Source organism: Thermobia domestica, chromosome 11 (genome assembly GCF_964235325.1).
Source record: "Thermobia domestica chromosome 11, izTheDome1.hap1.1, whole genome shotgun sequence".
NCBI classification, from domain to species: domain Eukaryota; kingdom Metazoa; phylum Arthropoda; class Insecta; order Zygentoma; family Lepismatidae; genus Thermobia; species Thermobia domestica.
In genome coordinates, this window is record NC_137464.1 from 151,123,050 (window position 1) to 151,137,362 (window position 14,313).

The following is a 14,313-nucleotide window of genomic DNA, read 5'->3' on the forward strand; positions in this document are numbered from 1 at the left end:
ATAGAAACGAATAGCAGTGTTGCCGGGTGCATGTAAGTAAAAGTGTTATCATGATCTTTTTCATTGTTTTTCAGAAACTGCATAATATAAACAGATCCTTAACACACTTTTGATGCACTGAAACATCAGCAGTGTTGCTAATTCAGAGTGTTAATTTATGAAAACTACGATTTCCCTAGTTCCCCCTTACAGATGCCTTATCCGATTAGTTATCGGTGTAAATAAAAAAAAATATTTTTTCTGATCCATAGTTTCTAAGGTACTCCAACTAAACAATTTGAAAATTAACGACAAGATATCCATACGTATGAGTTATGAGTCAATTTACGTTTTTTTTTTTAATACACCTTCGGTTACATCTGGCAACACTGTGTGGTATCTAGTGAACTTCAATCATTGCTTTCTAGTTTAAAAATATATGCATGAATAAGGTTTTATTTTGGTATTAGCATTATTTGTGTATCGCTTCAGGTTCAAAAGTTCTACTATCCCAAACTTCGGGTTGCATTGTATATTGGACACCCTGTAGTTTATTTATAATTCGCACCATCTGAAATTTTCAATGAGCAAAGAGACACCGAGCAATAGCTAGACACCGAGTGACTATTTCAGGAAATTACGGAGGAAATACCGGTTAATTTACATATTCCATAATATGGAATGAAGAAAATGGGAGGATACGGGAGAACTTCGAGAGAACCTACACGCGATACTAGCATTTATTTATTTTCACAATACGAAGTACTATTATAAACCCCATAGAAATATTTTCTTAAAGAGGTAATATTTTTATTTATTTTGTATTTGATTTCTTTAATTTAAAGATGAAAATAGAAAGAAACAAACTTTGGAGGAAACAGAGACAAACTAAAATGAGCAAAGAAGGGTGCTACACAATGCCGAACTTACTAATAAATAAATATCACCGAAAAGTATACGAATAAGTTATGTGAGTATATAAGCTGTAGAAAATTGATTATCTGTACTTTATCAATTTAGGCTCTAATGTTTTTATTATGGGAACATCACATGGAGAGAAGAGAACTTATGGCTAACTCGTTAGTAATTGATGCGAGTGACGACCTATAATGAAAATACACTGGTCCATGTTAAGCCCTCGTATAGACCTGGCACTGAAAATGGCAATCAAACATTACATTGGACGGTAAGTTGTTTTGTGAGTATGATAGAGATCTTATTTGATCAACAATTTGTTCTCTTACAGAAAGAAAATAATAATAACAGCAACAATAATAAAAAGATATTCCTTTTCTGTTGCCTGAATTAATCACTACCGTCGTGGTGATCAATTGATTGCATAATATACCCTCTCTCTTTCTCTTTGTATGCTTCCTTCTGTTTATCATCCATTGATGAATTATTCTTTAATGCATCCGCTTCTTTCCATCCTCCCTCAACTCTAATCTCTCAGCTGTTAGCATTCCATTCTTCTTGTAAAGGTATTATAATTTCGTTAGCAGGTGTCTGTTTTGGTTTCTCGTTTCTGTTGGAATGCTTCATGGGGAGAGTTCAGGGAGAGACACATAAGCACAGCCCCCTGATGGGAGCAGTGCAAGGAATAAAGGGAGAATATAGTGTTGACCTCCTACAGGGAAGAAACTCGTCCGACAAGAAATCAATTCGAAGATCTTGACAGCAGTTTGCGCCTTTTCCGCTGTTCCACCTTTGGTAATAGAATCAGACGAGGCCAAGGTGGGCCAGCACATCAAAAAAGCCAACGCATCGCATCATCTTCCATCACACTTCATAACACTTCAGAGAAAAATAGTCGTGACACCCTACGGGAGGAGAATCTGCATCCTCTGAAGTTGATGGCTCACGTCCTCTGGTGATAGCTTGAAATCAGTCTACAGTGTTTAAGTCCAGATTACAAATGACACAAACACTAGAATCTTTTATTTATTTCTTTTATGATAACAAATTCATTAAATATCATCATAACAGAATGTATTCAATTCCACTTTATTGATTATAAAAATTCTCTGTCTCGCTCCCCATATGGACCTCTTTTATTTGTTTATTGCATGATTTCCACGATTTATGATAAACTTAATTTTAGAAGAAAATATCAATTGCTGGAAATATTCATAATGAAGAACATATAACGAATTAACAAAACAATTTGATAACAAAATACGATTTCTTTAAGATTCAATGTTAGTTTTTGTAATAAAGTGAAATTTCATTTCACGGACACTTCTCAATAATAGGCATCTCCATAACACGAACAAACTTTCTCGTCCCTGGAGAAACGACATTGGGAAGGTAAATTGGAAGCTTCTTTTTTAAAACAATGAAGAATCTTAGTCTAAATTGGAAGGATAGAAGACTGGTTTTGGACTGGACAAAACGCAAAGCGCAATAATCAACATAAACGGGAATACATAAGAATCAGCAGCTAGAGAAGGCATAAGGCAGGGATGCCGACTATTACCTTGTTTATTTAATTTATTTATAAGAGAATCGATTCCAATCCAAAACACTTCATATCAAAAGAGAAGCCAAGTTCCGAACGAGTACAAGAAAGTAAAGTTATTAATACAGCCAAGTTCTTTAGCTAAGGTAAGTCATGATATTGATTCTGCAAAGTTCTTGAAATAAATTTCTATAGATTTCACTCAATTGAACAAAATTACATGCTTCAAGGTGAATTCTCATGCTTAGTTTCAAGAAAATTGATTGAAACAATAATCTTTATTTCGCTGGAATATTTGTTATTAGTAGTATTTTGTATGCTGTATATGGAAAACATGAACTGTTTAGGGAAGTTTGAATATGTTATTGCTTGATTTCTATTAACAGTGAAGTACATTCTACTTGTAATATGCAGATTGATACAAGTGCTATCGAAGTATACTGAACATTCTGGAATATTCAAAATATGATAAAATATAAACATCGCTAATCAGCTAACGAAGCCAACATTGCGCCAAAACAATATTTTGTAATGAATTAAACATATATAGGGGAGCCCTAATAAAATTAATCTACTGCATCTCCTTTTAATCATCATTATCTAACATTAATTAGATGCACCTTAAGAATGCTGTTACTATTGCTCTTTCATTCAGTAAATATATATGAAAAGGATCATACGTAGGTTTTTCCTCACGATTTTCTACAAAGTGCAGAAAATTATTTTAACTCAGCTGCATAAGGGATTCATTTATAAAATACATGTACAATAAATTCTTTGATTAAACAAATAGTATTTACTCCGTCAACCCCAACCAGCTTTCTTACATGATAATAATGACTTATGAATATATTAGTTTAGATTAAATTAGGTTAGGTTTGGTTTTGTTCACTTAATACATACGTTTGGCGCGGCGCGACTTATCGGAATTTAAATCAAGTAAAACACCAATAAAATAAATAAGACAATTTCTTAAAGGAGCAGTTCGACTTAGAAATGCATTTTTTACAATTTATTTCCATTTGTAGAGTTTAAAATTCTAAAAGGAATGGTGTTTGTTTGATCGCGATACGTACAGTCGTTAGCGAGTAACAAGAGGAACAAAGATTTTGTGATGACGTCATAGGTGGGCAAGGAGCGAGCGCAGGCTTACATATACACAGTGCCAAGCATTTCGTTTGTGAGAGGTGCGGTGGCACGTTCTATGTGCGGTTTCCTTTTCCAGAACTGATTAATATATCATCTGCATGTAGAAAATGACATCTGATGGTGGAATGTACAAACGTTTTTATAATATTATAAAACGTATCCTATAAAGCATGAGTTCAGCGTTTCAAAAAAAAAAAAAAAAAAAAATCGAAACCAATATGTAAATAGATGGCGGACAAGATTGCTGCAATACCTAAGTACCTTTTCTTTAATCATTCTTCTGATTCCAAAACATAAGTATGTTCATTTTCACGTTTTGTTGCAATTTTTAACGCTGACCCTATAATTTTGTGCTTCAAGGTATGTACAGCAGCGCAACATATGAGGCAAAAATGAAATAACATCTGTAAAGTTTGCCAGAACACGAAAAATACTTCACCGGTTAAATTTCTTTTATTCTCATAGCTGTCCGCGGAACAACTCTCATCACCCGTTTCATCATCATTGTCACATGATACAGAGAAATTAAACGATGGATCAATGTCTTGAGGAACAGTCATCGTCACCGATTCCTTCTACAAGCCGGTATATTTCACTCCCTAATTCACATTGTATATCTTATCTCTAAAGCAGTATCTTCAAAATCATGAGTGAAATCGTTTCTATTACCCTCTAATGCCTCGTCTTGACTACAACCGTCAATTGCGTCTTGTACGATACTTGTACGTTGATAACTGGACATAGATCGGTGCTTATTCAATGGCTTGGATTTTAAACCTTTCAATAATATACTTGGAACAGCATTCTTTCTCAGTTTGCGTGTAAATAATTCTCCTGGCATTAGCGGGAAGTGGATCTAGACGGTAAAAACTCGGGAGGGGGGAAGTCAGAACCCAGACTATGATATGTATATCATGTTTACTAAAAACTTTCAAAAATATCTAAATAATAGCTTAAATCAATTTTGTCACTCAAAAACTGGGGGGCCTAGGTCCCCTGCCCCAGCCTAGATCCGCCACTGGCATTAACTTTTCTTTCAGTAAACTTGACTTCTCGAAGGCAGGCTCTTCAAGATGTTTGGAACACGAGTGATTTTATTTGGTACATTTTTTCCCATTGATTTTCTTGGGCCATAATTTATATCGATCTGGTGATTTCTCACGACTAGGAAAAGTAAGAAAAGATACTCTACGTCCTCAGCTTCAATTGCACAAGAATTACAACCGATAACACAGCAGGTGTTAGGCATTTCTACTTCACTGCACAGACACAGTACCCGCTGTACTAACACGTGTTTTCTACTTCAAACTGGTGTTTCTTTCAGAAAAAAATCCGGGGGGGAGGGACACTTAGTATTTGATGAGGCACATTATTTTTACACAGTACTATTATATTTATTACATTATAGACGTGTTATTTTGGTTTCCTCTGGGGGAATCTCTCAGAGCTCCGGGAGACAGTGCCACCCTAAAAACATGCCTGGAAGAAACATTGTTTCGCACAACAAATGTAATTACTGCTATCTCTCTACTCTTTTTTTATACTACTGCTGTAGGAAAAACAACTAACAAAAACTTCCCTCAAGAATTCAACACAGAGCAAGACTGCTAACAAATCCAAAACACAATCTATTAAATCCAATGCACTATTAAAGGTTTATCAGCTGCGTACAAGGGAGTGGTTAGGGGGTGGTTGCTGACTCACATTGAGTTTCTCGCGTATCCCACCCATGACGTCACAATTTACGATTCATCAAAATCAAATGCCTGTAGAAACTGAACGAGACGGCCTATCAAAATATAAAAAATACGGTTCTCTTATTTTTTGTTCCTCTTTCTATTGCACCAAACTTGTTTTTAACTCGAACTGCTCCTTTAAGAAATCTCTCAAAGCGTTGTAAACGTTTGATATCAATCTCATAAATTTCAAATATAAGAATACATACATAAAAGCAATTAAAGATATATATACTTTGATCAATGTTGTAGATATAGATATATGTTATACAGAGGTTGTTCAGCCTACGTTTGGCCGATTTCGTTCCTTCCCCCTCCAGGGCAGAATGGACTCAACTGACCTGGCTCCTGGTGGCCTGCAGTGTTGTGCAGTGGCTTCCTGGGAACGGAGATGTTTTTCCGCGCGGACGACAATAACGCACAAAACAGGACCATTGTTGTGAGTGTTGTGTTAAATTTGTTTCCAACTGTGTGGGTTTCCGCTCTGTGACCAAAATACCGCCCAAACTAATCCGGTTTTGGGAAGGCTATGTTGCGGCTCTTTATGACGCCCACTTTAGTGTTTCTGTCATTAGAAAACAGTGCAAGAAGAATGGTTACATCAGTTTAAGTGGAATAAAAAATTCTATTAAAAAGTACAAGGGCAACGAAGCTCCACCATTTGCATCACCAACGAAGTTGCCTAGGAAGTGGGAATGCACCAAGGTCACCTCCACCATACAGAGAAAACTTCGCAAAATGGCAATGGAAGAAAATTCGCCAACACAAAGGTGTATGACTAATCGTCTTGACGTGTCTTTGGGAACTGTGAGCCGGACCTTACACCATCAACTCAAGCTGGAAAAAGTCATGAAAGCTCGCGGCCATCTTCTCAAGGATTCCCAACAAAAAGAACGAAAGTGTAACGCCCGGAAGCTGTACGAACGGCATCTGGCAAAACAAAGGTGGATGTACGTCGTAACGCTCGATGAAGGATGGATTTACCTTTCCGACTGCAGCAAACCGAGAGCCATCATGTACCGAGAGAAAGGCGCCAAGAACTTCAGAAGGTGGGTCCGTGTCTGTAAAGAATCCTTCGCAAAAGGGTTCATGGTCGTTACTGGCTACTGTTAGCAAGGTAAACTGAAGATTCGTAGAGTGCGAAGAACTGCAAAATTAATTCGCACTATTTTCAGGAGCAGAGCATGCGGTCGATCTACGAGCATGAGATTCCAACAATGTACGGAAATGACGCCAATCTGGTGCGCATTCACACGGACAAGGCCTCATCACATACCTCACGATCGTCCCTCGCATTCTACAGGGAGATGGAGGAATCAAGTGGTATACAGGTGATCCCTTTCAATGAGGTACCTGTTAAATCTCCAGATGCAAGTCCTATGGACTATTGTGGACTTGGATTGCTGAAGCAGGCTTTGCGAAAACGGCGTGTGACAACTGTGGAAGGACTTTGGAAAGCTGTGCAAAGAGAATGGGACAAGATTCCCCTCTCAGTTCTTCAGAGAAGCCTATTACAGTGGAAATTACTCTGTCGGGCTATTGCTAGGAAGCAAGGGAAACACATCGAGCACTTACGGACCTGGCGCCATGGATTCTTTTAAATTTTTAGGTAAGTCGAAATTGGCCAAATGTAGACTGTACAACCTCTGTGCAAGTGTGTGATCCTTGTTTCCTTTTGCACCTGCTCTGTTAAAGAACGTTGGTGGATTGTACAAAATGAGACCAAATTCTGCAATCATTTCTTCCACCTTTTTCCCTCTTTTATCGAGTACTCTTGAGTACCAGAAACGAGATTTCGTATTGCTGCCACACATAAATCTATGAGTGCATTGGGCAATGTTTGCTTAATCTCATCACCCTGTCCAAATATAGTTTTATTGGATGGCTAACCTGAAAATAAGAGCAAACCAAATACAGTGATCCGTATGGTCCACTCGCTTCCACACTTACAGTGTGCACATTAGAAAATTTTATATTAATGTTAGTTTGATGATGTTATTAAATGAAGCCAATGCTACCATTGGCTTGCGTCGTATCATAATGACATTGTCCGTAGTTCGTAATGCAGTTAATTGTTCGTACTGAGTGTACGCTTCTTGCAGGGCCAGGATGTCAATATCCATGTCCTCTTCTATCTTACATTGCATGAGTACCTATCCATACTCTTCTAGTCATATACGAGGATTACCTTCGTTTAAACCAATTTTATACTTTTGGCCAGTCCTTAAAATGCATTGATTAGGCAGATACTTGTAACCATGTCAGAGTTGTTAAATCCTGCCTTTGCGTACTACGGTAGCTCCCCCAGCGAGTGGGAGTCTACTATTATCTGCAGTGACAGTACCCGAGTGTTATAAGGCAAGTTCAACCATCGTTTGGAGAACATTGCCTCAAGTTATCGATTCCCACACTATAACCAAGTCCGGCAGAGCCCAACGCAACCAGGTACCTCAGGATGACCGAGAGAGGGCTCGGAGCTGGCGTCCAGAAGTATCGTGCTGGTGTCCAACCTCCATCTTCTGGACCCAAGTGCAAGCCTTAGTCGCCTATTTGGGAGATATTCCTAAGACTTCTTTCCCAGATACCCTAAGACAGGGTATCACACCCGGCCTAACTCATTTTACGGAAGAGGTACACCGTACATTACCGGTACTAATGGGTAACGTAGTTACTGCACCAGGTAGATATTCCTATTTGGGAGGCACCAATCGTTCTCCTCCGGAAGGGCGCCTACAATAGCTTGCCTCATATCGTAGCGTGGTGAGCTACCACATACACTTCTGGGCTCAATTGTATATCCCAGTGACCCGTTTAGGAGTCTGATACCCTTTTCTGTCAGCACGTCTCCTCAGATAGGGGAATCATCACCACCTCCATATTTCTTTCCATCACTTGTCACCTCACAGTATACCTCCCCCCTTTCAACACTGGCTTGGGACCGGCTACGGCGGGGTTATTTTGCTTGGACACACTATTTTATAGATAACGATATAAAGGTGTAATATTTAAATAATAAATTTGCAGTTTAAATTTCAAGTGTGTAAACCATTCGTGTGTCACTGGCTAGAAAAAATCTTGGATAAATTTAAGTTCGACATAAACAAGGCAAAACTAAGGTCATGAAAGTATAGAACAAGTATGCAAGAAGGATATAAAAAAAAAACCTCCTCTAAGAATTAGAGGTGATAGAATGGAAGAAATAGATGTGGTTTGTTACCTTGACAGCATTATCAACATCAGAAATAGACATACGAGAGAAATTTTAAAAAAGGATTGTAATAGCAAAACTGGCTGTTTGAAATTTTAAAAAAAGTTATGATATATAAGAATTTGAACCTTCGAACAAGAAACGAGTTTATCAAAAATTATACTTGGAATGTTTTGAGATATGGAAACGAAACATGAACATTGGGAAGCCAAGAACAACTGAAGTTAGGAGCTGCTGGAATGTAGCTATGAAGGAGGTTGAACAGAGCCAGCTGGAAAGACAAAAAGAGCAACGTAGATATGCTGAGGGAAGTAGGTGAAAGCACAAGTGTATTGGGCATAATAGGGAAGAGAAAAGTTAAGATGATTGGTCACCTGATAAGACCAAACCGCTTCATAACAAACATTATGGAAGGAATTGTAGAAGAATATCAATACTTTCATATTGTATAACAAGAAAGTATGGAATGAAGTCCTCGCTACATAGTACTGCAACATGAAAAAAATAACAGGAAAGAGACTTCTATGGTCGCAGCAACAAGGCTGGACCTTTGACAGATGATGATGATAACTGGCGGATTCTAATCCCAAATAATAGGTTTATTTCTGAAAGTTGGAGTAAGATAAGTGAAAAAAAAAAAACATACATTTCACGGGAGTTACCATGGAACAGACAAGCAATTGAGTCGAACGGTAGAAGATCGGTACGCTTGCTTCAATATAAGGTAACTGCAGGTATATACGCCAGTGCAGCTAAATACGCCAAGTGTTCAGTGCTGGGACGTTTCTGGCGAAATCCGCTAGAATGCACTTGCAATATGTGTCACGGGCTTGGATAAGTCCGATTTGACGAATACTCTGGGAGACAGCTCTGAGACCGTCACATCGAGCAGTGTTGTTTGCTTCGGAAAGATTCCGTGGAACGACGTTATTATTTCAATAGAGGTAAGAATCCGTTATTAGCACGGTACTAACTCAGAACATTGCCGGTTGTTTACAGCAATGTACGCCTTATTTCGTGTCCATCTAGGAGCACTTTGTTTTGTAAGTGTAACTTCAGTATTTGTGATTCCGTAGCTCTTAAATCAATACCAAGCATGGTGCAGCGAAATACGCCAGGGCTTGTGCAGGACTGATTGCAGAAGACAAAGACGTTTTCATTTGTCCCACATGTTCTATGCAATATCGATGTAGTATTTTCAAATCACGCTACAGTGACACTGCTTTTTATCTTCTTATGGACTAAAACTTTTCAGTTTGGAACTTCATTTCAAATTCGGAGTTTATCGTTTTTACATTTTCTTTTTATCTCCATATTGAACTTTGATTACTCTACTTTTGGTTCAGCAATGCTTTGTAGTCATAATTGAGTTCATATAATTCAGACTACGTAAGCAGTTGCAAGATTTATTAAGGTTTCTATTTAAATAGTAGAGTCCTAGACTTGGTGTAATTACCTGCACGTATTGGTAAATACGCCAGTTTGTAGTACTTTTTTCTCTTACATTGAAAACAAATAGAAGTGAATGGCATCATTGGTACATTTTCTTTCTACACACAGAAAAGGCTACTTTGCAATGCAGATGTATTGTTCCTTGTGTTTCTAGAAAATTAAGACCATAAAAAATCCAACAACCTTAACATGGCGTATTTACCTGCACCTACCTTAATTACTATAATAATGCCTTCGCGCTTAATTCCGACAGGATAACATATAACAAATAATAACTTCTTTCTCAGTAAGAGGAAGAAGCTAAATTAAAAAGCTGATATCAGAGTATAAAAGGTTGCTTAATGTAAAATGGAAGATGACACACCAAAAACAGAAAGAAAATATTTTTTGTATTTGTGTTGTTAAATTCATAATTCTGACACTAATAAAATATGGTTAATATGTAACACATATACAAATCGTACTTAAAGTAATTACCTAAAACATGTAATTCCTGACTTAGTATATTTAATCCATTTCGTAGTATCATGTTTAACTTTGACGAAAGAAACAAAAAGTAGAGATATTGAAAAAGTGTTTGTTTGTGCATTAAATATATACTGCACTAAATGTTGTTGAAAACATATTTTGATTGTTTCACAAGCACCAGTAGGGTGGTGGCACTTAGGGGCGTTTTGACCTACTGCGCAAGCGCAAACTGCTCCGGTTCCGATTCCTGTTCCGTCCCCTTTTCCGACCCCTGGTCTAGTAGTACCTGTTCCTGTCCCTCCGGAGCAGATTACGCGCAACGAGTAGCCTTTTACGACTATGAACACCACCGTTCCACGCATGCGCAGAAACATTACACACAACAGCAAGACTATGAACATAGCAGAACGACCATGACACTGCCGGTAGTGTTTCTTCGACTATTATAACATCAGGGATGTATTCGTTCTTTTTTACGAGCACTTTTTGATGTAACCGGAGCAGACTACGCAACGATAGTCTTTTACGGCTATGAATAAAACCGGACCACGCATGCGCAGAAACATTAGAGTTCAAAATACACACAACAGCAAGATCATGAACATAGTAGAACGGCCATAATAGTGCCGGTAGTATTTTTTTTAAGCATTATAACATCAAGAATGTACTCGTTCTCTCTTACGAGCACATTTTTGGTGTAAAAAAGACTATGGCTACATAGTAGAGTAAAGATTATAAAATAACAACAGCATTTAACTATATAGCGTAAGTCCGGTTACTCACACACTTGGTTGCTCATGCGCAGTGAAATTAAATTTCCAATTCAGTAGAAATTATACGCATGAGCAGAAAAATTTCAGTTCCAACTCCCACTTCCGGTTCCGATTAAACACATCACCACCAGCAGCAGACTACAACATATGAAATTATGATCACAGACTACGAAGGCTACAAAATAGGTCTATGAACACATATTCCAACTCCTATTGAACATAGTAGAGCAGTGGTTCGCTCCCCGTTTGCGTGGGTTTGCACCCCCATAGTAGTCTCTCTCTCTCTCTCTCTCTCTCTCTCTCTCTCTCTCTCACACACACACACACACACACATACACACACTTGGTTTACGGAGCACTCGATAGCGCATGAGCGAACTGTTCCAATTGCAGTGCCAGTTCCGGTTCCGGAGCAGACTACGCAACGAGTACCCTTTTACGACTGTGACCAATTGTAGCGATTGCGCAAGCTGTTACGCTTCCTGTTCCAACTCAAGTTCCATACCAGTAGCAGTTTCGGAGCAGACTACGGAACGAGTAGGCTGTTTCGATCCCTTTTTGAACCGTTACAAAAGACTAAGACTATGTACTAAATAACATAGTACACACACTTGTTTACGCATGCGCAGTTCCAATTTAGTATTAATTACAGTTTCAGATTTACATTTCCGGTTCCGATTGAACACAGCAGCAGCAGACCGCAGACTACAAAGGCTGCAACATAGGACTATGAGCATATATTCCAACTCCTATTGAACATAGTAGAGCAGTGGTTCGCTCCCCACTTGCGTGTGGTTTCCTTTCCAGCTCTCTCACACACACACTTGGTAGCGCATACGCAAACTATTCCGGTTCCTGTTTCAGTTTCGGTTTCAAATACATACAACAGGAGAAGCTGCAGCCGACTACGAACATAGCAGACGTTTTAAGATTTCACAAGAAAGGCTACGCAACACATATTCCAACTACCAGTCTAGAAAAGCTATTTCCACTGGCAGAAATGAAGAAGTGGTGGCATTTCTTCATTTTTGCTAAATAACATACAAATTCTGCCCCCTTTTACTCGTTCACTCTTTTACGACGAAAATAGCGAGGCAGAGATTAAAAGACACACACACACACACACGCAGACACACACACACATGAAAAAGGGGGCCCGTTGCCATAGAAACCACCGTTTCCATAACAACGAATCCCGTCACGGCTCGTCAATCTAAAACTGATTGAGGAAAAAAAAATCTGCAACAAATGTGATGCACGGAATAAGTCGTGAGTGGGAACCCTTCACCCCTGGTGGGGATGTTCATGAAGCTATCAGCTTATGTCTAATTACATTGGAATATATTACCCATTTCTTAATTTCGAACATACTAGGTTCGATCGAAACGAGAAAACTTTTTATCGGACTTCTAAAGAAAATAAAATAAAATAAATAAATACATGACCGTGTTTATTACATATAGAATTCCCAGTCACGACCCCCCTTTTCAGTTTTATTTAAAAAATAGAAGAAGATGAAGAAAGGAAAAGGAAGATAGAAGAGGAAAGAGGTAAAGTAAGAAGGTGATAAAGAGGAAACTGTTACTAGATATTTTGAGAAATATGGTAAAGGGAAAGTGAATAATTATCGAATTGGGATCATTTCCAATAGCTATTGGGTGAATGTTTGGTATTAAGGTGATCAAAGGTAGACACATGTTAACCCATACATCCCCGACCTAGATCCATTTGACCCCAACTACCGAATTATCCCAATCTAGCTCTGAGATAGATGAGAAAGTTTAATTTTACCGTTTATTCAATATTTCCAGAAGTTCTAGACTAATATCCAATATTTGAAAAATGAACGACGAAGTTGATGGCATGTTAGAATCGACCACAGAGAAAAAAAAAATCAGAGTATCACATATTTGTCGAAGATTTTGACTTTCACAGTTCTCCCATGATGATCATTCGTTCAGGCTACTTCGGTCCTTTTTACTTCCTTCATAGAGCCAGCTTAAATTAAGTTAGTATTAACATTCAATGACTTTAATTGCTAGCTACCATTAATTATAATAAGTCACACATATATGTCAAAATAATTTGTGCACTTAATACTAAATCTACACTTCACTCACACACACATTCATACAGGACAATGTATACTTCAGGTTGTATTTAGTTGAATTAAACTAACCTAACTACATTTCTATAGACATTTATTACATTTCAATAAAAGAAAACTTAGTTTGACATAACAGGAAAAATTTAATACATGAAAAGAATGTTTCATAAGCATGCACAGAAATCCGCTACTTTCAACAAGATCAAATAACACATTTCTCTTTCTAGATATATTAAAAGTTGGATTACATAAAAAAAATCGACAAAAGACGAAAGACAAAAATAAAGAAAGAAAAAAAAAGAAAATTCAAAGGTCGATATATTTAAGATTCAGTGCAATGAATACATATCATTGCGGAAAAAAAAGAAAGAAAAAAAATATAATTGGTTAATCATTCTTTTTTTTAAAAAAAAAACACTTTAGTAGCATTTTATTGAGTCTCTGTCCCAAGAGGAGACATTTCGACAATTTTATGAGTCTTTGTTCTCACGTCGATAATAACTCCTTTTTCAACTCTCTTTATTCACTATGATTTGTGTCCATGAGAGTATTTAGTCGTTTTTGTTTTAACTATAGACAAATAGTTGCTTCATATCACATATATATTTATATTTCTCATTTCGTCACTTGACGCACTTGATATAAAATTTCAAAGTTTATCAAGATTAAAGAAAAATTATCGAATCCAGTCACAGACATTGGGAACATATTTCCATATTCCTGTATTCACACTACTAAATTATTGACCAAATTTCACTTCATTGAATTTAAGGTCACTATTTTTTTTTCTAGTATAGATCGTGTAGTCAAAGATTCTAGTCACTGAATAGTTAGGTTTCCGATCGTAGGGGAAGGATTTGTTTCATAGTTTACTGATAGAAGGATTCGTTGGAGGGGCACACTGTTTCGTAGCTTACTGATTTCACTATGATCTCGCAAAGTAAATTTGGATAAGGATTAGGGTTATTTTTACTTTTCTTACG